The 25,254-nt window shown below is 38.5% G+C and overlaps 1 protein-coding gene across 2 annotated transcripts in view; it reads left to right on the forward strand.

Moving 5' to 3' along the window:
- Nucleotides 1-25,254, forward strand: part of B3GALT1 (beta-1,3-galactosyltransferase 1) — a 175,521-nt gene that overhangs the window by 143,009 nt on the left and 7,258 nt on the right. For both annotated transcript variants that reach the window (XM_041473257.1, XM_041473258.1), the window contains one exon: nt 21,001-21,069. The gene's annotated coding sequence lies outside the window, so the exon portion shown is untranslated. The remainder of the gene's footprint in view (nt 1-21,000; nt 21,070-25,254) is intronic.

A 25,254-nucleotide genomic window follows, 5' to 3' on the forward strand; every position in this document is an offset into this window, starting at 1 on the left:
CCAGGTTGCTCTTAGTGCATAAAGAATATATTGTTCAGTTTCATCTGCAAAATGCAGCTGAAAGAATGCAAGAGCATTCTCTGAAAACTAACTTTAAACTACGATTTACTCCAATTCCATTGCATAGGAAGACGTGGCTGGTTTTATTGTTGTTACTTCACCTGTCCTCACCAATTCATATTCATTTCAACTTAAAACTGCCAACAAATCAGTTCAGGACCCTGCCTTTACCTATGTGCCTGCCAGATTTGGCATCTAGGTGGAGGGATCAGCTAAAAAAGCCAGTGAGAGATTCTGGTGTTACTGGGCAGTTTCCTAAGAAAGCTGCTCTTCATGGAAAGTATAACTATAGTGGTTTGGCCTATCTATCAGCTTGGGAATGAATATGATCTCAGAGCATACAAAGTTTGGCCCTCCACATCTTAAGCTATTCACATTTACCTCTAACTTTAGTTTTAACTTGAATCTCTGAAGCTCCTGATTTGTTTTAGCTGTGTTACATCAGATTTCCTGTCTCTGCTGTAAATGACATTCCATTTTCATTCAAGCAGGGCTCCCTGAGGTTCTCTTGACCCAGTCAATTAGAGAACTTTTCTTGTGGTCAAGCTACAACAAAAAGGTACATTTTCCTTTCATCCATTCAACCAGTCTACATACAGTCTCTATGAGGTGAAAAGTAGAGCCATAACTTGGGACATGTATTTGCTGTATGACTTTTCAAAAGGAACTAAATTGCCCACATAAAACTATAGTTCCCTAGCATACATCCAGAAAGCTCCACACAGCTTCTGAGAGTGCAGGAGAAAGCAACTGGACCCAAAGGATGCTGTGTTCCACTTTTGCACATGCAGAATCAGGTCAATGCTACACAACCATCCACTACTGACTGTGATGCCCTGCACTGTGGTATTAATAGTAGTTACTTATGCAGAGGTGAGTCAGTGCAATTTATCTGTCCAGTTTTTTCTATGTGCAATATTCACTACTGCAGAAATATGACACTGTTATTGAGAACTAGATTTTTTCCTACATAAAGCTAAACACAAAAATAAAAGGAGATAATGGCTTTCTATTGAGAATCACCATTAATCCCTATGACTTTTGACACATCACCAATTCATATCTGCTCCATTTACCATGAGTTATACCTCAAAGTCCCCAGATTTCTGAGAGCTACACAAAATCCTTGCTGCACCATCCCTTACTTGCTAGCCCTCACAAATGCCCCAGAGCATTACCAAGCACTGCTTTTCAGAGGCTAAGACTTCCTCACTTCATCATCAGGACACTGACTTCACTGTCCCCAAAGAGGATGCAGCATCTGTCCCACTAACTGGAAAATCAGCAGTGGACCAACAACCAGCTCTGGCCTGGGACAGACAAGTGCTGTAGTGTGTTTGAGAAACCAACTGCTTCTTTGCAGTGCCTGATAAATCACAGATGCTGCTAGTGATTTGTACTTCTAGATAAAAAAAGCTAGTAGATATCCTACGATCTGTTCTTTAGAACTTACATGTAGGTGATTTTTCACACTTAGATTGGGTGTTAGAATCTGAGGATATAATCTTCATTTTATTTAATGTATCACAGCAGAAAATACCATAGTATGAACAGAAAAAGTTGAGATCAGAAAAAGCCAAGTCTTGGTTGCACATCTGATGCAGATGAGCATGTATTGACTTGTGCAAATCACAGCCCCTCTTCATTCAGATTTAAAATAATGAAGATAAAGTAAGTCACTGTTCTGGTGTTTTATTATGAAATGTTGTTAATTTCAGTCCATATCTGTATTCAATAAGAAAAAATCTTACAAAAATAATTTTATTCCCTTCAATTATTTTTCTTAGAAGTCAGTTCTGGTAAAGAGTGAGTCCAACTTTTATTTTTGTCACTAGACAAAAACTGCTTTCTTTTGTAAGAAGCAATTCCAGATCTCAATTTCTGCAGTGAGCTGTACAGAGGTGGTGAAAATGCAATGAAGAAACAGGACCAAAATTCAACACTAGCCACTCCAATCTCCTGTAACATTCCTGAGCACTCAAAGTTTCCTATTTCAGATCAATGCATAAATTATATCTAAATTTTGTGACTTTCACTATGTTCCCAGAAGCACTCACAGCTGTATTTTGCCATTTTAGTCTAAATGAAAGGATTACATTTTGCTTTCATTGAACCACATAACCTCATTGACTTCAGTGAAACAAGGAGCACGAGAACGAGTCAAGCCTAAGTGCAATTACAGTATGTACACAGAATGCTGTATGTGCTATTTACAACGTGATCACATTTTGGAGTGAAAGGTAAAGCTGATCCTGCTACATTAGAACAACAAGATAATTTCATCAAAGGAGCAGCAGTAACATATCATGCATTACTGAGTTCTGCTTTAGTGTTTTTCATTTGTTAGCATTTTGATTTGATACTGAACAAAACTAACAAGTTCACAAAAAATATTAACACTACCATAGTGCTGTGCTGCAAGGTAAAAGGATGGCTACAGCACATTAAGGTTCTCCTGTTTAATTTAAATCAGGGAATGGAAATCTTATTACTTTTCTCGGAAATATTTTCTATATAGAGAGAACACATAAAGGCATGCTATGAAATTAACCAATAAAACAGTGTTAAGGCAAATGTTAGAATACTAAATGAGTACAATTTAGGCTTGTTGCAACTCCAGTGACCAGATATAACTGCCAGTCTCTTCAGGCAACCTTTAGAGGTTGAATTTTCACCTCCTCATACCCATGTCCTGAAGAACGTGCTCAGCAGCCACTTCACCTCCCCTCACCCAGCCTTCAGTCCTGTTCTGTCTCAACAGCTTATCACAGGTCACATGCATATCAAAGCAGTCGTGATACAGTGGCTTCATAAAATCACCCAGAATTTACAAGTTGCATCCCCAACTTTAAAAAGCCCCCATCTGCCAGACAATAGTGTAAATGCATAAAAATATCCACACAGGCATTTTGCATTATAGCTCAGCAACAGCAAATTACAGTCATTATAAATAATGAAGTCTCTGTCAGGCTTCAGTTATGGGAAAACTGAAAGACGCTTAAAGAGAACATCCCTCTGCCTTCCCCACACACACACATCCATTTACTGGTGCTTTCCAACATGGGCACAGCCTGACAGTGAGGAGAAGCAAGGAAGTAGCTGCTCCACCCACCACATCTCTCAGACACTGCAGGGTGAAGATCCCTTTGGGAATCAAACTTTAGGAGAGGCTCAAAGCAAACAACTTCTGCTCTGTGAGCCAGCTGCAGACTTGACAGCTCCTGCTGCTCCAGCATGCACAAGGCAAGTTCTGTGACTGGGGATCTACAGCTTTGGGGGATGTGTCCTTTGCCTATCCTACATCACTGATGCAAATCCTCATGGAGATTGGATTACTTTGTTCCCTTCTCTATGCTTTCTATTAAACCATGTTCGCAAAGGATTAAAAACAGCTCCAGTAAGGCTCCAATGATAATGTGAAACAAACATTCAAAGTGCTTTAGGAAATATATGCAGAATTTAGACCCATTTTCCTTAGACAGAATTGAGAATAAAGCAGGTCACAGTAAGGACAAGTCAGCTTGCAGGCACAACCTCAACTGGCTAAAGCAAATAAGCTTTCCATGTCCATCATCTGTGCTGAAGCCACATGGTTGTGGCTGGCCACAAAGTAGAAATACAAGACCAGATCTGTCTGAGTAACACTAAACAGATGCCACAGCTTCCACAAGTCTCCAATTTTGCAGCACAGTTTTATATTCTGAAAAGCAATGACATTTTTTCACTGGCAAGTTACCCATATCCTCCTTTCACTCCATTCTGCAAAATTACCTGGCCATGAACAGGAAGACAAAGATTTTTAAAATATGAAAACTTCAAAAAGATGAGAAGTTACATCTCAAGCCTGGATTCAAATAATGTTGTATGCTGAAATGTCATTATTTCTTTATCAGAAGGCTTTAAAAAGCCAAGTACCCAGTGGCTTAGTGGCCTGGCATATTTATTGAGGACTGCTCATTGAATTTTGCTACAGCATCTGATTGATTTGAGGTGCAAAAACTGGTTGTAATTTGTTTAAGTGGGTCTCCAATTTTGGGAAGATAAATATTATTCTATCCCACTTTGATAAAGGCAGCAAGTATCACCAACACAATTGTGGGAAGAGTGTAGAATGGCTTGGCATTGCTCTTCCCAAATTCATGACCAAATTTCAAAAGTGATACAAAAAAATTGTAGAAGGAGATGTGTGTCAATTCAGTCACTACAGCTGACTGCAAATGTTTGATAAATTACATTTTCTGATGTTTCCCTAGACTAGCTTTAAAATCCTAAAGTGATTGGATGTAGTCTATGATTGGAATAACATGAGCATCATCAGAGAAGTGTATTTCACAAAACAGAAAGGTTTAAATAGCACAGCTCCTCACAGAATTTGTACTACTTCATTTGGCAATCTGTGTGCAGATTTGTCACTTGTTCAGCTGTCCCTAATAGGGTCATTTCTGTAGCAGGCCTATGGTAGCTTATGCTTCAGGATGATATGAAGTTTGCAATAGCACTCTAAAAACATTCCACATTATAGAAATCACTGCACAGAGTGATTCACTTGCAATGTGAGATGATTGGATAGCCTGCTCTGAAAACCTTAATTTCACTTCTGTTGATATCCCTTGGCTTTCAAAGTGTTTAACCTCATTTCTAGGATGGAAGACATTATCTGGTCTGTCATTAATGTTCTGGAGAGGATGGAACTTCTTTTCTCTTTAATCATCATCATAAAATTGACAAAATTATTTGCTTCAAACTAGCCTAAGTTTGAGATTCTAACCCAAAACTTGATGACAAAAATTTCAGTGCTGTTTAGACATTACAAGATTACCTGAAAGCTAGAAAACATTGAATAAACATCCTATTACACCTGTCCTACGTGGCAGGTCACCAAATTAGTAGCACACAGCAATTAAAACCACTCTGATTTTCAGCTGGTGACATCTCCCCTTGACCCCCTGGCAGCAGAACTTTCAGTGCCTAACTTCACAGGGCTGGATGAGCAAGAGTTTAATACAAAGAGAACTTTTAGATCAAAAAAGAAAATGTGAAATAAAATGCTCTACAGTAAGTACTGGAGATATATTTGCATTAAAAGCATTTATGAACAATTATTTCAACTATTTATATCCTGTACTGCCTGCCAGCATCTTATTAAATCAGATCCTATTAAGTTATACCCCCAAACTTAAAAGCTCACAGTGTAATGAAAAAAACCAAAGCCCAGCAAAGCAAATCACATAAAACTATGAGTAGAGAGCAAAATATGCAAAGTAGAATGATAATGGAAACTAATTAGTGTATTTTCTAAGTACGCCTGAGTTTGCAGAGAGAGGTAGCGCTGTTTGTGAGATGATTTTATATAGCAGACAAAAGAACAGATGTGATTTTAGGTACACAACACCAGCGAGGCCTGAAAAAGAAGCCACAGACTTCAGCCTAAGGGCAGCTTGCAAAAAAATCTCCATGTTTAAATTAATTATGGTAATCATTTATTAAATTTGAAAGAAAAAGCACCTTTGGAGAAGAAAGTAGTAATAGCAAAAATGGAGATGATTAGGTCCTGTGGGATAAGCTTGACAGATAACTAATTGATTATTATCCTTGAAACATTGAGGGCGTCCTGCACAGAAAACTGTAATGTATCATTAAAAAAGTATCTATTGATTACATTATTCATATCCAAGAGTACCAAAGAATTTCTTTTCCAAACTCTTCTTACATGTAATGATGTTAGATGAAGCTGTATTCTCACATTCTACTCTGTAAGAACTTTCCAATTGTAACAGTTAGAAGGCAGGGAGAGGGATCTCTGGAAAAATTATTTCACCATATGACCTACTAGGAGGAGAAATTGCAGTTTAAATACACTAAGCACCTAGCTAATTTGATTGCTGTTTTATACCAATGTAAAAATCAAATACATGATGTCCTTGTTAATGGACTCACTTGAAAGAGATTGGGCCAAAATACAGATATTTATACACCACAGTCCACCAAAACTGCATCTCAGGTTTTGTATTATTGAAGTTTTTCAAGGAACTTTCAAAATTAAGTATTCCCTGAGACAAATATTCATTTCCTTTGATACAGAGATTTTTTTTTCCCCCCTATTTTTTTTCTTAAAAAAACACAATAGATTTTTGGAACAAAAGTAAACTGGACAACAGGTCTGCCACAATAAAGGAGCGGAAGGAAAGATACAGAAAAGCACAAGTGGTGTAACAGTGAGCCTCCTGAAAACATCAGTGTCTCATTTGAGCCCATACTAGTCACAGAAGCAAAGTTCAGGGTGATTCCAATGAGAGTTGTGTCTAATAAGGATGAGACCATAACTGTCTCTGAATAAGAAATACTTATTTAAAAGTAGGAGTATCTGATATCAGGTACTTAGAGCATTTAAGAGCAAAGTGAGGTATTTTCTTTTGATGTTTCAAAAGAATTCTAAATCTAAATCTGTATCTATCCACTTAAGCAATGTTCTGTTCATTTTATCTCCAAGCTCTGTTATCAAGAAAACAAACAAAAGACAATTTTGGTCAAGATTGCCCAACTAACTTGATTTTACATTTTTAAATGTAAGTCTTTGAATCTACATTCAAATTTCCAAGTTTTACTGATATTCCTTTTTGAAAAGTGGAGGTAAAATAATTCCCAGAAAGATAACTTTTCCAAGACAAATGTAAAATAAGTGATGACAACACCTTCATTTTTATTCCAGTGACTCTGATCCTCCTGGAATGCTTCCTGACCTTACCAGTGCCAAGGAGACCATATTAGGAGTCTCTCATTTTAAGAGCCTAGATATAGCAATAAAAAAGAATTCTGCATTCATAATTGCCCATAGTGAACAGGCACTCCTGCTGGGATCAGAGGTTGAAGGACACAATGTTTCCTGGTGGTGTGGCTTTGGGGGAGCTGGAGAAGGCTAGAAAACTCATGCAAACACAATGACTAGCTCATAGCAGCAGTCAGCTTCAGCACATACCATGTCTATGGTTTTTCAAAGCATATGCTAAACTCCTGTGTGGGAAACACGTGTAGCTAAGTCCAAATAATTGCCTGGAATTTATTCTTATATTAGTCTTCAACATAGAAACATAAGAGTTTTTTGGGTTAGAAGACACCCTAAATATCATCTAGATCCAACCTAGCAGTGTGAATTCTGTCCAGGATTATATCTTTCACAATCTGTATAATATTTAGCATGGCTATTACTGAAAATAGGTAAGCAAAGTAAAATAGCTTTTATAGGCTAGGTTTTTTTTAAATTTACTTCTCAAGTAAATGGAAATGATTTGTTAATTCAGAACTCAAACTGGTCCCTCCAACTGCACTAGAGAAATCTGAAAGGGGAACTTTTGGTATAGAAGAGAAAGGCAAGAACCTTGGCTGTGTGACTGACAAAATGATCAAGGCTTCTTCTCATAATGTACAAATTGGCAGCATCATCAGTGTTAGATCACCAGCGTGGGTGATCTTCTGACAGACAAACAGTATTGCCATGAGCAAGTGCACTAGGCAACTGCTGGGCACATTTCTTTTGATATCTTCAGCAGCATCTGTAATCTTAATGTTAAAATCTGGAACTGTAATTTGTCAAGGGGTGTTTAGGCTTGCTTTAAAGGCATTACACTTCTAATGCTAACATGATGGTGCCAAGAACCATTTCTACCAAATGTTTTATTCAACAAGACTTAAGAGAGTTTTGTCAGATGGTGCTTCCTGTCATTCTCTATTATGCCAGATCTTTTGGTATTTAGCAGAAAAGCTAATAGTAAAGATGGGGGTCAGCAAAATGTAAGGAATAGAAAACTTTTCTTTCACTTTTCCTGTTTTCATGTTGTTCATCAAAACCACAAATTAAAAATCTCGGATAACATAAGTTTCATTTTTATTTTAATTGCTTAACTGTATAACACTATAATAACTTAATGGCTATGCAGCAGATTCATCATGAGGAACAGGCATTATAGTCTGACAATTCAAGATTACTGTTTTTATACAGGGAATTAAGCATTAATTATGCACTTCTCATGATCTCATCTTTTTGAGGGAATTCCTGTACATCAGGAGACAAAACCAAATATTTAAAAGTCTGAAGGTCAGATGAGGGTCTTATTTCTGAACATGCAATAGTGAGCTGTAAATCTTAAGTCAACAGGCACTCTTTCTCCAGTTATATAGTGCTTACATTTCTAATTACAATAAGAAAAAAAAAAAGATATTTATTTCAAAGCCTTTAAAATCACCGTATTTAAAAAATTAAACTAAAACTTTCTACATCTACACATTCAAATCTAAATTAGTGTTGAGGAATCAATTTATATCAAAATTCTGATAATTTTCTCTCTAAGCAATATCTTCATTAAGGAAGATGTAGCTCTTTAGCTAGAAAATTAAAGAAAATATTACAGTTGCACTGATCAACAACTATTGCAACTATCTAATAAGCTCTTATATTGGACTGTACACATTTCTTTTTACAAACGTCTCAGCATCTCCACTACTGACACCACCCATCATAAAGAGCCATTTCATCAGAAACCAATTATTTTTCTTTCCACTGTGGACTAGTTCCAGCAGTTCACACACAGGAGCTGCACACGGAGTGCCTGCTGCAGCTTGGATTCTCTCAGGAGAATCTGAGACTCACTTTTTCCTGCCTACATAAAGTTTATTTCTCTGCTGCTTGTAAAGCATAACAAAGAACACAAAACAGTTGACTTGTATGTGAGAACATCAGAAGTCCACTGGCATTTAAGGATTTCTTTTTGTTCTGCAGTCTGCTTGGTTTTTATCTTGTTTTTCTAATGCAGAGTAAAGACTCTAAAACCTTTATTTAATTTGAAAATAATTGTGTTTATATTAAAATTCTTGAGAGCATTAGAAACTTGATCTGGGCACAGCCCAGTTCCTATCTGCCATTTTCTCTTAAGCTGAGCTCCTCTGACAACAAAATAAGGCAGCATCCTGCCCCTAAAAAAGGTGTTAGAAGCAATAAGTAGACATACTGGACATGGACAAGGCTTAGAGTGGTGAAAGGACAGAGGTGATAATGAGAATTCTAAAAGTAGCCACAGAAAAAAAATGCCCAGTCATTTGTGAGTTGAAAAGTACAAGTCCTCTTTTTGAGGCAGCCACCACTCCTTTCAATATTTACTAGACATAATAAAGTAAAGAGGGAATATAAAATTCCCATCTGGTATTTAAAATTCCAGAAGCCTGACCAGCTCTTTAAATGTTATCACATGCTAAAATAGGAAAAGCCAGATGCTACATTTATAAAGTCAATGTGCTGCATCTTCTCAAAATCCAAGAGCTGCCACTGCTAAATCTAGTCTGTTTGGATAATTAATCAGTTAAACAGTTAACCTTTACCAGAGAAATAAAGCAGTGCATGGTGTAAGACACAAACAGCCATGCATTGCCCAGGCCAATTACAGACACCAGAGACAGAAAATCAGGCATCAGCAGGACAAGGAAATGATCCTTGGTAAATTAGCCTTTCCTCAGAACACGTTCTGGATTTCTCATGTTTGGAGTCTACAGCTGTAGCTGCTGATCTGTAGTGAACCAGGCTGCCATAGGGCAAGACAGGCTTCACAGTAAACAACTCTATTTCTTCCCACTGTATCTATCAAACAAATCTAGGCTCTGTTCAAAATACTTTAGACCAGAGGCCTAAACACATACTAGAACCACATTGTGGAGCCATTTCAGAAGTATTTGTTACTATCTTGGGTGTCCTTCAAGGAGACTAAGCAACAAAAAGCTTACAAATGTCACAAGACCCAGCCCACTAGAGATGAAAGATAACAGCAACAGCACAAGCAGCTTGATACTCATTTATAAATTTAGAAGTCAAAACTGTAACTGAAGCTGTATCTGTATGTGCACGTAATCTTGGAGTAGGGAAAATAAATGAGCAGCAAAAAGGAGGAATCTCTCCTCAAGCAACAGCTGACAACAGGGTTTGTGTAAATGCTAGTAACAGTGAGAGGCCCACACAGACTGCAATAACCTCACAAAAGTAAGAGGAAAAACAACCACACTTGGCCAAAACCCTGCTGTTAAGCCACCAGAAAGCACTGCACTCCAAGCTGCATGCAAGCTGTTAGTCTTGGGTGATTTCAGCAATAGATGCTGAACTGGGCTGGTTTGCTCCCGAAGGCCTTTTCTTATACAGTGGGTGGGATACAAAATATAACATTGTTCAGGCAAACCCTCAAGCAAAGTCCCTGCTGTAACAGAAGACTGCAGGTGACATTGTCAGGTATGTGCTGCAAACCAAGCATCTCTTCCCAAATGTGATGCCTATGATTAAATGCACCACTTAAACAGAAAGCAGGGCAGCAAGAGATGCATGCTCACTTTTAGCTGGCTGATACTTCTGCAATCACCTTGTTCTTACTCATCAAGTCATTAAATTGCTTAATATCCATTGGATATCAAAGAAAAGCTTCCATCAAGCAGGAGAGCAGAAAGTGTGTGATTAGGCTGCGTACTATCACAATTACACAAACACCTTATGAGACCTCTTCTACCACACATTAACCTTGAAAGTTTCAGATTATTTCAGAGCGTGAAAAAAACACTGAAAATATGTTTAACTTACACATGGGTGTCCTACACTTGCAGGAGTCCATTTCCATGGACTCTCCTGGGTATTTTGTAGAAAGATACAGAACTAAACTCCTAGGCCTTAATACAGACGTGCTGGGAGGCTGCCCCAGAACCAACAGGAGAGGTAAAACCATGAGGCATTGGCTCTGGCTCCTTTTGAACCCACCCGCACTGCTAGCTGTGGGGAGGGCACTCTTGGCCCAGCCTCCAAATTACCCCAGTGCTGTCATCATATTGCAAAAGTTCCATACCATCTCAGTGAGGTCTCATAGGCAGCTCCTCACAGCACTGACACCTCCTTCACAGTACAGCCAACAAACTTCAACCCACTCCTCAACCAGCTCACCCACTCTTTTACAGCACTCATCCTTATTGGACACAGCTGTGGCCTATTAAGGGCAGGCCTATTCGTAATCTTTGGTAATTAGTACAGCTGCAACTCCTCAGGGGTGAGATTACCTTCTGCAGTATCTCTGTTCTCTTACATTCTACGCCCTCACCCCACCCACCCAGGACTCCAGCCTCCTTTCCTCAGACTGAAGGAAAACTGGGTGCATGAGAATACCATTGGTTTGGGACTGAAAAATCTTTTACTGTAGCATTGTAGCATCAAGATTCACAACTGCTCTGGGAAAGGAGTTATCCTGATTTGTAGTTTATCAGACAAGAGGAGATAAACTAGCACTGGCAACAGGAAAAAACCAGGGCCAAGCATTCACAGCTCCTATAAAGTTCAGTTGCACTGCTGAATTTTGTATAAACCTTATAACAAAGGGACAGTAACTACACTAATCAGAAATATTTTCCCTAGGCAAGAAGAAATGATTGAAATAACACACCACAGCAGGTGGTTACAGTCCTGTGGTCCTAAGAATGTTATATTGAAACAAGAAATGATAGTCCTTAAAAAAAATTTCCTTCATACTGTGGCATTTAATCTCAAATGTAAACAGTAAAGCTGTAGCAAAATGAGATTAATGGGTTCTGTGGGCACTCAAGATCAACTGCCAAACAAAGAAGGCAGAATTGAAATGGCCCACTACATTTCTTTTCTGCATCTATCACTTAAAGTTATAACTAAACTAATTTCTAAAACATACTGCAAAAGGAACTTCACACAGCAGGTTTTTAAAAACGTAGAGATCCACCAATAGAGGTTATTTAATTGGTTTGGTACCTGTTTTTCAGATTGGTTTCTTATGAGCACTGTAAAATGCTTAATCCATGCTGCAGAAGATTGCTCAGTCCCTCTGAAGAGCAGTTTTTAAGCAGCAGGTGCCATGGGGCACGGTTATTCAATAGGAGTCTAATTTATGAATAGCATTCAAGGATACAAATGCCAGCTGTATAAAGACAACTCCCTGCAATCTCTCTCTCTCTCTCCACAAGTTGAGATGCTGGAGCATGCTGAAATTTGAGACTTTCTTCAGTGACTCTAGAGGTATACAGAAAAAGAGGTAGATGCCTTAGAATATGTATTCTTATATACTGACATGGAACACTGTGCTGCAGTCTCTGGCTTTGTGATATTGAGCAAATGTTTTTGTCTTCCATTCCATTTTTATCTACAGGGGTGGCTGACAAATGACCTGCCTCTCAATCTAATATATCTACTTTTGGAAACGAGCAATGTTATACTTGTTGCTGCTGGTTTCATCATTTCTCAAATTAAAAGATGTTATGCCTAAACTTTTAGTTACTAGAGCAAGGCAACCAATTTTTCATGTATGATACTATCTGATGGCTTTTCTTCCACATGTGCTAGATGCAGATATAATTTACAGGTTATTTCCTGCCAGCCAGGATGATAATCTGTTATTGCTTGAGGAAGAAAATACTTTTGGGGTCCAAATAGTGTACTGGGCACCTAAAGATTGATTGTAGATTTTTGTCCGTTGTCATATCACTAAGACACTAAAAATCTCATCCATGCTTCTTCCAAACAGCCTGAATTAGAGAGCAAGCTTACTCGTACTTAGCTTGCCAAGTCACTTTTAAAAACTGATCTTGGTTTTTGGAGAGCTTTTCCCTATGTTTTATAACTCATAGCAAGGCAATCTTCTTACATGTGTTTTTCATACACGTTGTCATTCTGAAGTCTTTAAAAAAAATGTTATCCAACACCAACCCTGCTATCTCCTGCTACATGGAAGAGACTACTTACAGTAGTTTATTAAAATGGCAGCATATTGCCATATTCAAATTGCTTTTATGATCATAAATGCCAGTGCACTTATTTTAAGTCACCATTACTTTGGACATCTTGGATTGCTGCAAGGTCGAGTGAACACCTAGAACCAGAATGGTTTACATAACATAAAGTTACACCTGAAAGATGATGAGGCGGGTTCACTTCCTCGACTGTTTTGCTCACTAACCCTATCTAGGCTGGAAGTTTTCTCAAGTACAGTGATTAAATAGTGTGTATGTGCTACTCTAGGGGGTAACTTTGCTCCTAGAAGTGTTTAATGCCGCTCAAAGCCCTGACAGCCAGAAGGTGGATCGTTCTGCCACTGTGTTACCCAGTGAAGGCGCAATTAATATCAGGTTTATTTTGAAAATGCATGTCGACAGGAGGAAGACGTACTTACCAATCTGGTGAAAAACTGCACACCTTTCAGTAAAAAATTCTCATCTTTAGCTCTATTTATTATTATAACTCTATTTAAGTGCATGAAATTTTTTAAAACTTCAAAAACTCAATCTGTTTCAAACCATAATGGTAAATAATTTGTGACACCAAGTAACTTCTTGCTTTTACTTTAGATGTATATAGAGAAAATTCACAGGCAAAACCAAAACATTATTATTTTTAGCTGACCTGAGGGATTTAGCAATTTAGGCTTGAGATAGAGATTTTTAAAAAGGATTAGCTGCATATTGGCTCTTACCTTCCTAGCAGTGGACACTTTAATCAACATTTGGAGAGAAAAACCATACCAAATTTTGTCACTCTCAAAACATTTGGACTAAACTTCTAAATAGCCTTGGCCCAATGACAAAGGTTTGACCCCACATGCAAGAACTATAGGAACCTGATGAGTAAGTGATTGATATGCTACCTTCAAAACTGCAGCTTGGGATTGCATTTTTCCACAATATTGTACAACCCTTGGCAAGCAACCAGCAGTCTATCCCTCATTACACCATCTGGAGGAAAAAAACAACAGCAAAAAACCTCGGCACACACTCTGTTTTGGCAAAGACACGTGTGGGAGAACAGCCTACCTCAGCCAAGCTGTCTTTGGCTTCTAAGAAGAATCTGGCTGATTCAGAGGCGTATGACAGCCTCTCACTATGTTTTCATTTTCTGTCAAAATCAGAAAATCACATCCATCTTCAAAATAGCAGCACATTCTCAAATGCTATTCTATTCATGCCACTTAAAGCTGCTAGATGCACGATCAGATTTCCTGTTAAAATAATCCAATTAGGTTTCCAGTTTAACTTCAGAATGATCTTAGGAGAGTTAAAGGATCCAATGGTTTATTTGGTATTGTGAAAACAAAAAAAAAATTTAATGGGAGAGTATTTTTCTTAATTCTCAACAAGTCCTTGAATTGTTTTCCAGAACTTTCCAGTAATGATTGAAATTTAAACATAAATATTTGATAGGCGGGCAAAAGCTTTTTGGTTTTTTACTTGTTTGCAATTGATGCAAGAGGAGGAAATAGCTGAGTGCTTGGTCTTACTCTTGTGTAAGGAAATCTTGGGGCTATTGCTACAGTTCCCAAGGGAACAAGGAGAGCCCTCAGCTCTCTAATACTCATTTAAGTCAGGCGTGTGGTCATGACAACCGGTCTGCCCCATATTGCCTCATCCTGTCGTTTCAAAGTGACGATGCCCCTCGGCTGTGCTGATCCAGGCCTTTGTGTAACCATGAGGCACATCTGACCAGGGAACTGATCAGACTAAAAATCAGCATGCAGCATTAATGAACGCATGGACATTTTTGTGGCAGTACCAGCTTACAGACACACTGGCTCTAGTTTCCCAGATGCAAAGAAATGTTTTCCATCTTGATCTCATGTAGTTTTTCTTATCAGCTCCTGAAGCACTCACCTCCAAAGACAGAGCACAAGCAGTTGAGGAGGAGCAAGATGAGCCCCTTTCTCACGCTCTCCCTTTCCCTATTAAGGAGGGAGCCATTAATCCCCCTCACCCACTGAGGAGTTCCTGGGTTCTGAGAGGGCTATGTCCTGGCTGGAAGTGAGAGACTGCCTCGTGCAGCCCCGGGTGACCCAAGGACAGGCAGCCTTGGCCCTGCCATGTATCCAGCAGCATCCACCACTGCTCCCCTGTCTGCTGCAAGAGGCACACGTAGCAAGAGTCTGAGAGGAAAATTATCTGGAATAAGGATTAGAAAACGTACAAAATTATTTTACTTTATCTCAAAAATTAGCTATATGGAGTTTAATTGATCCAGCTAGTGCACAGGAGGAAGAATTGAAATGGAGTTTTTTAACCAGCATATTTTTCACAGAATGAATTAATGCCTTGCTGAAAAGGAGACTTGCAGTTGGCATTTCAGTCAGCCTTACTGCCTGGCTCTAGAATTATTTGCATTGTTGTTCACACAAAAGGAAAATAAACTCAGCCACTTGACTTCCTTTTCCCTGAAATATATGTCTAAGATCACATTCAGAAAGGAAAGTAAATGGCAGATGGCAGCATCTTTGCAAAGTACACACACTCTGAGCTATACAGACAGGGCTGTTTTTTTAAAAAAAAAAAACCCAAAAAAAACATAAAAGAAGAGTGAGAAAGAATAACAAAGCAGTGAAGTTCTCATTAAAAGTACAGGGGTAGCTTTTGGTTACATTGTTACCGCATACACAAGAGGCAAACAAGAAATTATTTACATCCCTTTGTTTTGTGGCATTACTCTTCATTACATCTAGCAGGAAAGGTTTTTAAAGAATAAATTGAAATTTTGAAAAATGATCTTAATTCATTTGTCTTCTCTCACCTTGAGCCATTCCCTATGGGGAGGCTTCACTCTGCAATCCAGGCAGGATTGCCTGTCTTCCTCTGTGTACCCCAGAGGGTTTAGCCAGACACCACCTGCTTCTCCAGCAGCTCTTGCCCCACTTTCCTGAGAGTGCCAGGAAGTCATTCCTTTTCTCCCAAGCAGCAGGACGAAGTAATACTGATGTCTGCATCAATTTTCATGTTCCCTGCCCTTTTTTCACATGAGGAGGATGAATCTGAGCACACCTTCTTCCTTGATGGACAGACAGAGTGCCAGTGGAGACAGACCCTGGCTGTGTCACGGAACGGAGTCCCACACTGAGCACTTGGTCACACAGCAAAGCAGGGTTCCTCTGTGATCCCACAATAGTTGGTCCTACAGCTGCTTTACTGCATTTCTTTTCACTCTTGCTTTATGCTGCCTTTGATATCAGAGTAGCCAGGAAATAAAAGGAACCAAAGATTGCAGACTGCTTTAAAATAGCTTTTGTTCAAGAGATTTTTCAGATTAAAATAATGCTGAAAGGAGACTGCTAAAAGTGAGAAAAGGTTTTAGGATGCTGAAGGAGCCCTACACAAGAGTTAAAACAAGGTCAGGAGAATCCCTGTTGTTTCCAGCCGCCTTATGAGCCAAACACCTTCCTCCAGAGGTCTTGGTTCACATTATTTATATAGCAATCTCTTCTGATTCTGCTCAAAGACTAAGCACCTCTGAAGTCTGGAAAATCATCAAAAGGGGTGTTTGATCTTATGCTGCTTCTATAAGAAAAAGTCTCCCAGAAGAATGTGTCTCTGTTAAAACTACTCTATTTAATTCTTACAACCCTGTGGTATCTATCAAGATTTGGACCCTTAAATTGCTTGGCATATTTTATTACTGTGTTATCTGCCTCCTTGGGGTATACAGCTGCTCAGTGAGCTTGTGTTTATAGAGCTTTTGAAGGTCCACAGATGGAGAGTGAAGAGAAGCAATCTATATTTTTACACTGTATATTCATGTACCCTCTTTTTCCTTAAGGCTTGGCCTCGAACACATGGATAACTAAGGTTTGATATGATCCCCTTGGGCATAGTGACAGAGCATATTTTCTGTTTATTGCTTCACAAAGTTGATTTCTATCAGTAGTGCACTACATTCCTATCCTAGCAGGAACCAACACATCCCAAAGAAAAGTGGGTGATAAAATGAGAATTTTGTCTGTTGAGCTGCATCAGAATCAAGGCAGAATCAAGGCACAAGACACCAAAGCAGAGAAACCTCACTGTGGTCTCCAACACCCTCACAAGGGGAACTGGAGGGTCAAACATCGGTCTCCTCACTCTCGGGACCAGTGACAGGACCCAAGGGAATGGCATGAAGCCGAGCCAGGGGAGCTTTAGATATCAAGAAAAGGGTTTTTACCCAGAGGGTGGTTGAGCACTGGAACAGATTCTCCAGGGAAGTGTTCACAGCACCACACCTGACAGAGCTGAAGAAACATTTGGACAATGCTGTCAGGCACATGGTGGGACTCTTGGGGTGTGCTGTGCAGGGCCAGGAGTGGGAACAGAAAACACTGAGCAACGCTGTGCACAAGTTGTTGCATAATCCTCTCTGGAGCAGTCCTGTAATCACACACTTTACCTGTGCCACAGCAGAGTTTCACTTAGAGTCAGTACAGAGGAGCAAGACTGTTTTCCCTGCTTTTCAACTCTGAATATACTTGAGGTCATCTTTTATATAATAGTTCTTTGCCTTTGTTTTGAGAAATCTTTCAGTAATGGACAAATGAGTCTACATTCATACCTACATCAGCCCACTACAGGCCATGCAATTACAGGTGGAGAAGCCAGCTGAAGAGTTTCCAATTATTCTGGGCAGTTCTGGTTACACTTCCTTAATCACAGTAGGATAAAGAGAGAGCAAAATAAGCTATCAGCATAATGAGCCCACAGAAACGGTCCATTACATTTAGTGACAGACAGACAAACACATATGGACAAACATTAGGAAGAAGTTTGTTTAGCTATTCTCCTAGTTACCAGTCACTGCAAATACCCCTAATTAACAATGCCCACAGACAAAAAATGTAAGAGATCAGTTAGTATTCCTGAGTGCACACAGAGATATCTGGGATTTGAAATTTATGTTGCCTAGTGAAAGTTTTTAAAGTACACATGGAGGACATCTCTAAGGACATAAGTGATAAAAGTAAGTTAAACAGGAATTCAGATTTACTCTTTATGAAAATGCACTTCTTCCTGCTGCTTTATCAGATAACTAAGATTATCGGCCATATTCTGCCCAGTGGGGAGATGAGAGTTATTAACAAAGAAATTCTTACAAAATATTCATCAATAACACTTTGCAAGAAAACTTCCTCAATTTTGGCTTTTAATAATTCTTATAGTAGTCAGGTTAAATTCTGATCTGAGCACAAACAGACAAGCTGTTAACTTGTTGCCTTCTACCAAGATGCCCAAGTTTCTTTCACTGTATTAATACACAGTTTTCACAATTTTCGTAAAGGAGATACAGTGGAAAAATAAAGAAACAGTTTTTCAAGCAAGAGGGTGGACTAGGTAGGCATAGCTGATAACCCAGAATGGGTTTTCACTTCAGCTAAGAAGGCAGCCACCCATTTATGATCCCAAACAGTATTTTTCAAACGTCCTCAGCTGAAGACACAAGTTGCTGTACTTTTGAAATATGATGGAAGAATGAGTTTTACTCCCATGGATTCACCAGGATATATATTACCAAACAACTACAGCATGCACTGCTTTATTTGATTCATCCAAGAAACTCCAGTTATTATGAGACCATTTCAAAATCATGCCACATGAGATATGGCCTCTTGTGTTGAGTGAATGTTTAAGTGTAACATTGCCCAGCCATCTATTCAACTGCAAGCTTCAGAAAACTAAATGTTGACAAATAGTCTGGGGTCATGTCTGTGAAATGGTCCATATGTGCTAGCTGAAAGAGTCTGATGCTAGCTTGCTCTTAAATGTTAACAGCTTTGCAAAAACAATGCCCTCTCTTCTGCAGCAGATTTTTTTCTTGTTCAATCCCCAATAAAAGTAGGTTTTGATTTAGGTTTGAGAAAAACCTCATCTATCATTTAGTTATGACAAAGTGAAAAGAAACTGGATTCTTTGTTCTAAGGCAATTATGTACAGCTAAGAGCCAGAGGTGCTGGCCCTGAGCTGTGCTGAGGTCACTGGGCCTGTGAGCACCTACACTGGCTGGTGGCCACACCAACACTTCTGCAGAAAAGCGCCACTCCAGGTATTTAAAGTAAACATCCAAGGCAATAATTCCACTTTTCAGTCAAAGAGCAAGCAAGTTCCACTTTCCCAACAGGCCTGTCCCTTCTCTGCAAGGTAACTCTCTTGGGAAGCCCAGGCAGAGCTGCAGGTGCTGGGTGTGGCAACTGGAGCAGTGTGGGACAGAGCCGCGGCACACGGAGCAGCAGAGGGCAGGGGGCACAGGAGGGGACACAGCCAGCCCTGCCCGCCTGGTACAGCCCAAACTGCTCCAGCTGCCAGCAGAAAGCATGACCAGGAGAGCCCCAATAAACTGGGGGATCTCAATCATGACTAATCAGCTACCAAAAAGAGGAAAAAAAACCAATAAAGTGTATGTTTAGGAAATGTTTTTCACATATCTGATAATAAGTAATTTGTTTGTTGAAGATAAAAGTAATTTGTTTGGTTGCGGGGTTTTTTAAGTTACTGTTCTGTGAGAGACATGCAATTTTAAAAGCAACAGCCTCTGTTAAATTTATCACAACTTTGCAATGGGAATTAGAAACCTGAAGCTTGACTTATGAACAGCTCATGGAGACAAATGCTTCACAACACAGCTTCACATTAATTACTGTAATGTAAACATGAAAAAAACTGTACTGCAATCTGTTCATGCGTGGACAGGTCAAGGCTCTGGGACCTCCTCAACATAAAGAATATTTGCAGGGAAAAGAAAAAAAAAAGCCCATATAGACACATGGTCACAGTACCCAACGATTTCCTTGGACATCTGATAATACCTAAACTTACCCTTAAACAGAAAAGTTGAATCTATGCTATTAATATGATCAGCCAAAATCACTAATTACAAAATTTTGTAGCCTCACTGCTGTGAAAGAAATGGGAGAATAACATGAATTCTAGCTACTTTTCAGCCTTAAAAAAAATATCTTTCCAACAATCGCATGTAAAGATACATAACAATAACAATAAATATAGGTATTGTACAGATATGCCTGTGATATTGTGGAATCCTTCCAGTTATTGACCATCAATATGAGTTTATAACAATATATTTATATATAGCTGTTTCCAGCCTGAAGCATCCCCAGTTTTGACTAAGTTAAAAGCCAGGTTCCTCAGGCATCATGACGATACCTTAATGGGAAGGCTCAAAACTATTTAGGACTTTTCCCAGTAAATCCAAAAGCTTTAATTGTTTGTATTTTTCTTTTGATGCCCCCAAGAGCATGTGAATTATGGCAAGTAGATTCATTATCCAGTTGGATGACTTATCACCATAGATAATGTGATTTCAGGTGTTTTGGTCTTCTTGTAATTGTTACTCCTCCTTTTTGCCAAAGATTAATTGGGAAAAGCAGTGCCACTAGGGTAGGCATTTATATAATCAAGGCCACTGTCATCTATCCTTGGTGTCATAACTCAGACCACAGTTACACAGGCATCACTGTGAGTGCAAAGGAAACATAATAGTGACATTTAAGAAGGTTAAGACGAAAACAACAGTACACTTGATTTCAACCGCTATTACTTAAAGGTAACTTAAGATATGGACTCTGTTAAATTATGTACAGTTGTTTAATGAGTAATAAAAATTCTATATTAAAGCAGTTCTAGAGGTTTTCCCCATTGATTTTTTTTAATAAACTGAAAGCTTTTTTTCTTTTTTTCTTGTCCTAAACTTTCACTAAATGTAAACAATTTGGTGGTGACATGAACTAAGGAACCTTGCTGTGAGATTTCACACTAGAACACAGCACAATAGCTTAAAAAAAAAAAAACAGTTGTGGCTATGGTAACCCAAAGTGAAATGTGTTATTTGCATCAGTTTATAACGATATTGAGATGCAATTTACACATTCCTGATGTAACAGGACATAATTGATGTAAATTGATCACAAATCACCTATCACAACACGAAGCCACAGTGTTTTTTAAATTTGTTTCTGAAAAGCATTCATGGGGGAAAATGCACAGATCTGGTCCTTGACATCTCATGGGTGATTTAAAAGAAAAGATAAAGAAAATAACAAGATTTCTGCTTTAAAATATTCGACTCTTTTATTTTCTGTTTCTAATTTCTTTTCTCTCCCTTTTACTTAGTGTAAACGATAAATGCTTGAAACGCCTTCTACTGAAGACAGCAGCAAAACTCCCATGAACTGGCTGCAGGTAAATCACTAACAATCAGCATTACAGCAGAACAGAACACCTGACTGGCATGTCTCAAGTTCCAGTATTATTCTGAGTTGAGTAAAATCTAATAACCATTCTAGATTAGTATCTGACCAAGCACAGCTGATTTGCTAAACTTCAGAAATCCCCTGTGCCCACATTCCTGGTCTGTCTGGTCTGTCCTTTCACCTTCCTCCACATGGAATCAGCTGTGTGATACCACCAGTGACTAAATGGTCACAGTCATCCTATGTTTGTGACAGAGAAAGTTGGTTTTAAAATATGACCAAAACAGCAAGAGGGCTACTGAAAATGGAATGTTGAGATGTGCCAAATGGGATAAAACCCTATTTCAATGTCAAGTGAATATGAGACTTTACAGAATCATACTTTTTTTTTTTTCCCCCTGGTTAGCTTAGAGAAAGCAGGGGAAAGATTTCAGCATAGAAAATACTTCCTGAGCTGTAAAACGTGAAGGGGAAGTTATAGCTATAATGGTCCTGCTGCACAAACCAAGCCAGTGAGAAAAGCTGCTCAAACCAACACTGAGATCCCACCTCTATACAATGTCAGCCAAGGAATGGTCCTTCATGCCATGCTCATATTTCCTAACAAGAAATGTATTCCATTCCCCTCAGTCATGGTAAACCTGCTGGTTTTGTTAATCAAAATATTCCTAAATATTTCTCTCAACAGTTTCATTCTCTGCAATTGAAATTGTTACTTCACAGCTTAGTCATGGTGAACACTGTTTGCTTTTTAACTTGCAAATTATTTTGCTAAGAAAAAATAGTTGCATGATTTGTTCTTAAACATGAGAACGAAAGCAATTAAATTGCCATTTAGTTGTTCTATGTGGGCTGTTTCAGCACTTCTTCAAAACAAAGAGAAAATCCTGGTTTTATAGAGATAGATTCATTGAAAAACTCTGAAGTGGAAAATACAGAAAAGTCACTCAGGCGGATTTACTTTCATGTAGACAATGTTTAACTCTTAAAAGACTACAGTAGCTCTTTAAAGATTAGGGAAGTTTCAGTAGGACAGGCATGTTTGCTGAAAATTCTATAACTTGCATTTTCCCTATAGAAGCTTTTGGTAAGATTCCCCAAGGGACAGTACATTTTTCCTTTTCGTGCACATTAGGAGGTAGTAAATATTGAAAAATAATTTATAAATACCATATTTATTTCCAGAGATCAATTCTTCAATTTAATGATGAACTACAATAAAAACCATTCATGAAAAGAGAACTGTTATTGTGAAATATGCACTTGTGCAAATATTTGCTTTCACATTCAGGTGCTGCCTAGGGTAAAGCCTATCATCAATATATTTGTGAACACGGAATGGTCCAGAAAATATTTGTCCTCATTATCTTTGAGGAAGAGAAGGGAAGCCAGCTTCTTTTAACATATGACAGCTATGAACCTTCTAAACAGAAGAATTTATTTTTCTAAAAAACATGGACCTGAATGAATGCTTGTACTTTCCTCCCTTCAGCCCAAGACTGTGGCTTCTGCATCTCTTACAGCCCCTTTCCACAATGTTATAGAGAAGAAAGTCTTTCTTTGCAGCACTGATTTCGTTTCAGAACCATTACACCCAGGCAGAATAAGCATTTAGAATATATAAGAAACTTTAAATGAAGTTCCCAGAAAGGAGGTTGCAATCTTCTGCTAAATCACCTGTGCCATCTGTCCAAAATTTCCCCCAGAAATCACTATGAAAACATACAGCCTAGAACATAACAGATCCCCAGATTTCCATGTAGATGTGTTCTTAATGTTCAGTATAATTATCTTCTCAACAAGATTTAGTAATAATCACAGACTTTTCCTTAGGTAATTTAAGGATTTCATAAACGGTGAAGACATTTCAGCATCTTGGTCTATATACAGATGAAAGCCTTCATCATAGAAAACTTACAAAAATGTCTCTTCAGGGAAAATTAGAAGAGTTTGCTACATTTACTAAATAATTCAGCAGCTGCAGTCCCTCTTTTTTCCAGGGAAAGGAAAAGGTATATTTTAGCAGAGATGCACAGTGTTAATTTGACTCAGTTGTGCTCTGCCTAACAGACTCCTGGGTGTCAGGATGAACAGCTGTGATCTCCCTTGACTTCTCATCCAGGGTCATCCCCAGGACTCAGCCAGCATCCTGCCTGCCTGCACTCAGCACCTCCCTCAGCAGCAGTGCCACACATGGATTACAGCTATGGCAACCAGCCAGGCTTCAAGAGCTGCGGCTTCTATCACCCGCTTCCACTGTGATCTAGACACATTAATGCAACTGCACTTAGGACAGGCTTTCTTGAAAGAGAGATCAACAGCCTCTCACAGAGACAGCAGCATTCCAAAATATTGGCAAAATATTGCCCTGGATGAGTGATGTTAGCTGAGCTCATCTGGCATCTGCCTGAAAATTGCCCATGAACAGTTAACAAGATTCTCAAATGTGCTCATTATCTGCAGGATTACTCTTGATGTGCAGTCAGCTCATAAGAGGTTTGCTGCAAATACAGTCCTCATCAAGACAATTACTTACAGAAGTTACACAGTCCAGCTTTCTGTGCTCCGACTGGCTGGCCTCTCTGGCTTGCACAGCACGAGCTGTAAATAGTGCACTTAAATGCACAACTTTGTGTCACAGTATGGAAACACAATGCTAAACATTTGCTTTTTGCCATTGTCTATCCTCAATGCTTGAGTCTTTTATTACTTATAGTATGACTACCAGGTTATAAAAAGAGATAGACTGAATTAAAACAATTTTAAAAACAAGGATCCAAGAGCTTAAACCTTGCTACTGTCCTGCTAGAAAGCTTTCTTTCACTCGAAATAAGAAAGGAAAGGACATGACACCTTCCTTTGCCTGTGTAATTATCCCCAAATGTGATATAGTCTATTCCAAATGACAAAATCCAAAGCTGATAAAAGCTTTCCACTCTCCCTGTGACATCCCATATCCTCCTGGTTAGAATACAATATATAAATGAATTTGCTGCACACTTAAATACTGAAGGCAACTTTTGATATGATTGATTAGGTTAAAAATATTCTGAATAACTTTTGGACAAACTGCTAAAGGAAGTACAGTAACTTGGGCATTGAAGTGCTTTCAGTCATTAGTCTGATCATAGTGATCTGAGTTCACACACTTTACTCCTCTTTTTCAAATGAGTAATTAACACAAAATTTTTAATTCACTATAACTTGAGTACATTAATTTTACACTCTGATTTCACTCCATATAATTCATATCCTTGATATACAAGTCCCACAAGGCTGTAAATTTATTACAGGTCACAACATATGACAACAAAATGGTCTGCTGTCACAGACTTTGATACTGTGAATAATTTTGCAAAATTCCTAGAATTATTCCTCTGTTGCAGCTAAGCCTGAGTTAGTTGCTTGTTTAGGATCTTGATTGATTAGCATCATCTTTAATAACAGAATTTGGCAACCTCTGAAATTCATGACTGCTAAATCATCACAAAGTAAATATTTCACTGCTTAGTTCACATTTCCCAGCCTAATCAAGCTAGGTATTTTCTTATACAAATACAAAATACACATTATTGAAATTACTGGGCAGAACCAATGTTACCAGAAATAACCTGTAGGAGCATTTGCCCTGTGACCAAAAAAATACACAACATAGCTACTTATTCAACCCCTTTGTGATCCTACAAAGAGAAGTGAGATCAGTCCTGGAGGCAAAAATAATCCCACTTAAATTACAGACCAAGACTTCTCAGCGAATTGCATTAGCTATTTATATAGGTATTGTATTATTCTCTTTTCTTTCAAATCTCTTCCCCGTGTATAGCACAAAGCTCAAGTAAACTTTAATTTTTACATCTTTTCCTAACAAGAGCTGAAGTAAGAGGGAGCTCTCATTTTGGTTTTCCCCTCAATCTTCCTAAAAAAATAAGTAAATGTAAAATTTCATTCATCAGGAAAACTACAGCCTGTGCACTCAACCATTTCACCTGCACTTTGGTCAAAAATTCTGCAGGGTTGGTGTAGAACACTCCAAACCAAAGCAAACCATCTCAACTTTTATTGTTCTTTTAAACAGCAAAGTAAACAAAAAAAAATTAAAAAACATTAAAAAAAATTTAAAAAAAACCAAACCACCAAATACAAAACAGAAAAAGAGAAATTTGTTTCAAGACCC

The sequence above is a fragment of the Pyrgilauda ruficollis genome, unplaced genomic scaffold, assembly GCF_017590135.1.
Source record: "Pyrgilauda ruficollis isolate IOZ18807 unplaced genomic scaffold, ASM1759013v1 scaffold3, whole genome shotgun sequence".
NCBI classification, from domain to species: Eukaryota; Metazoa; Chordata; class Aves; order Passeriformes; family Passeridae; genus Pyrgilauda; species Pyrgilauda ruficollis.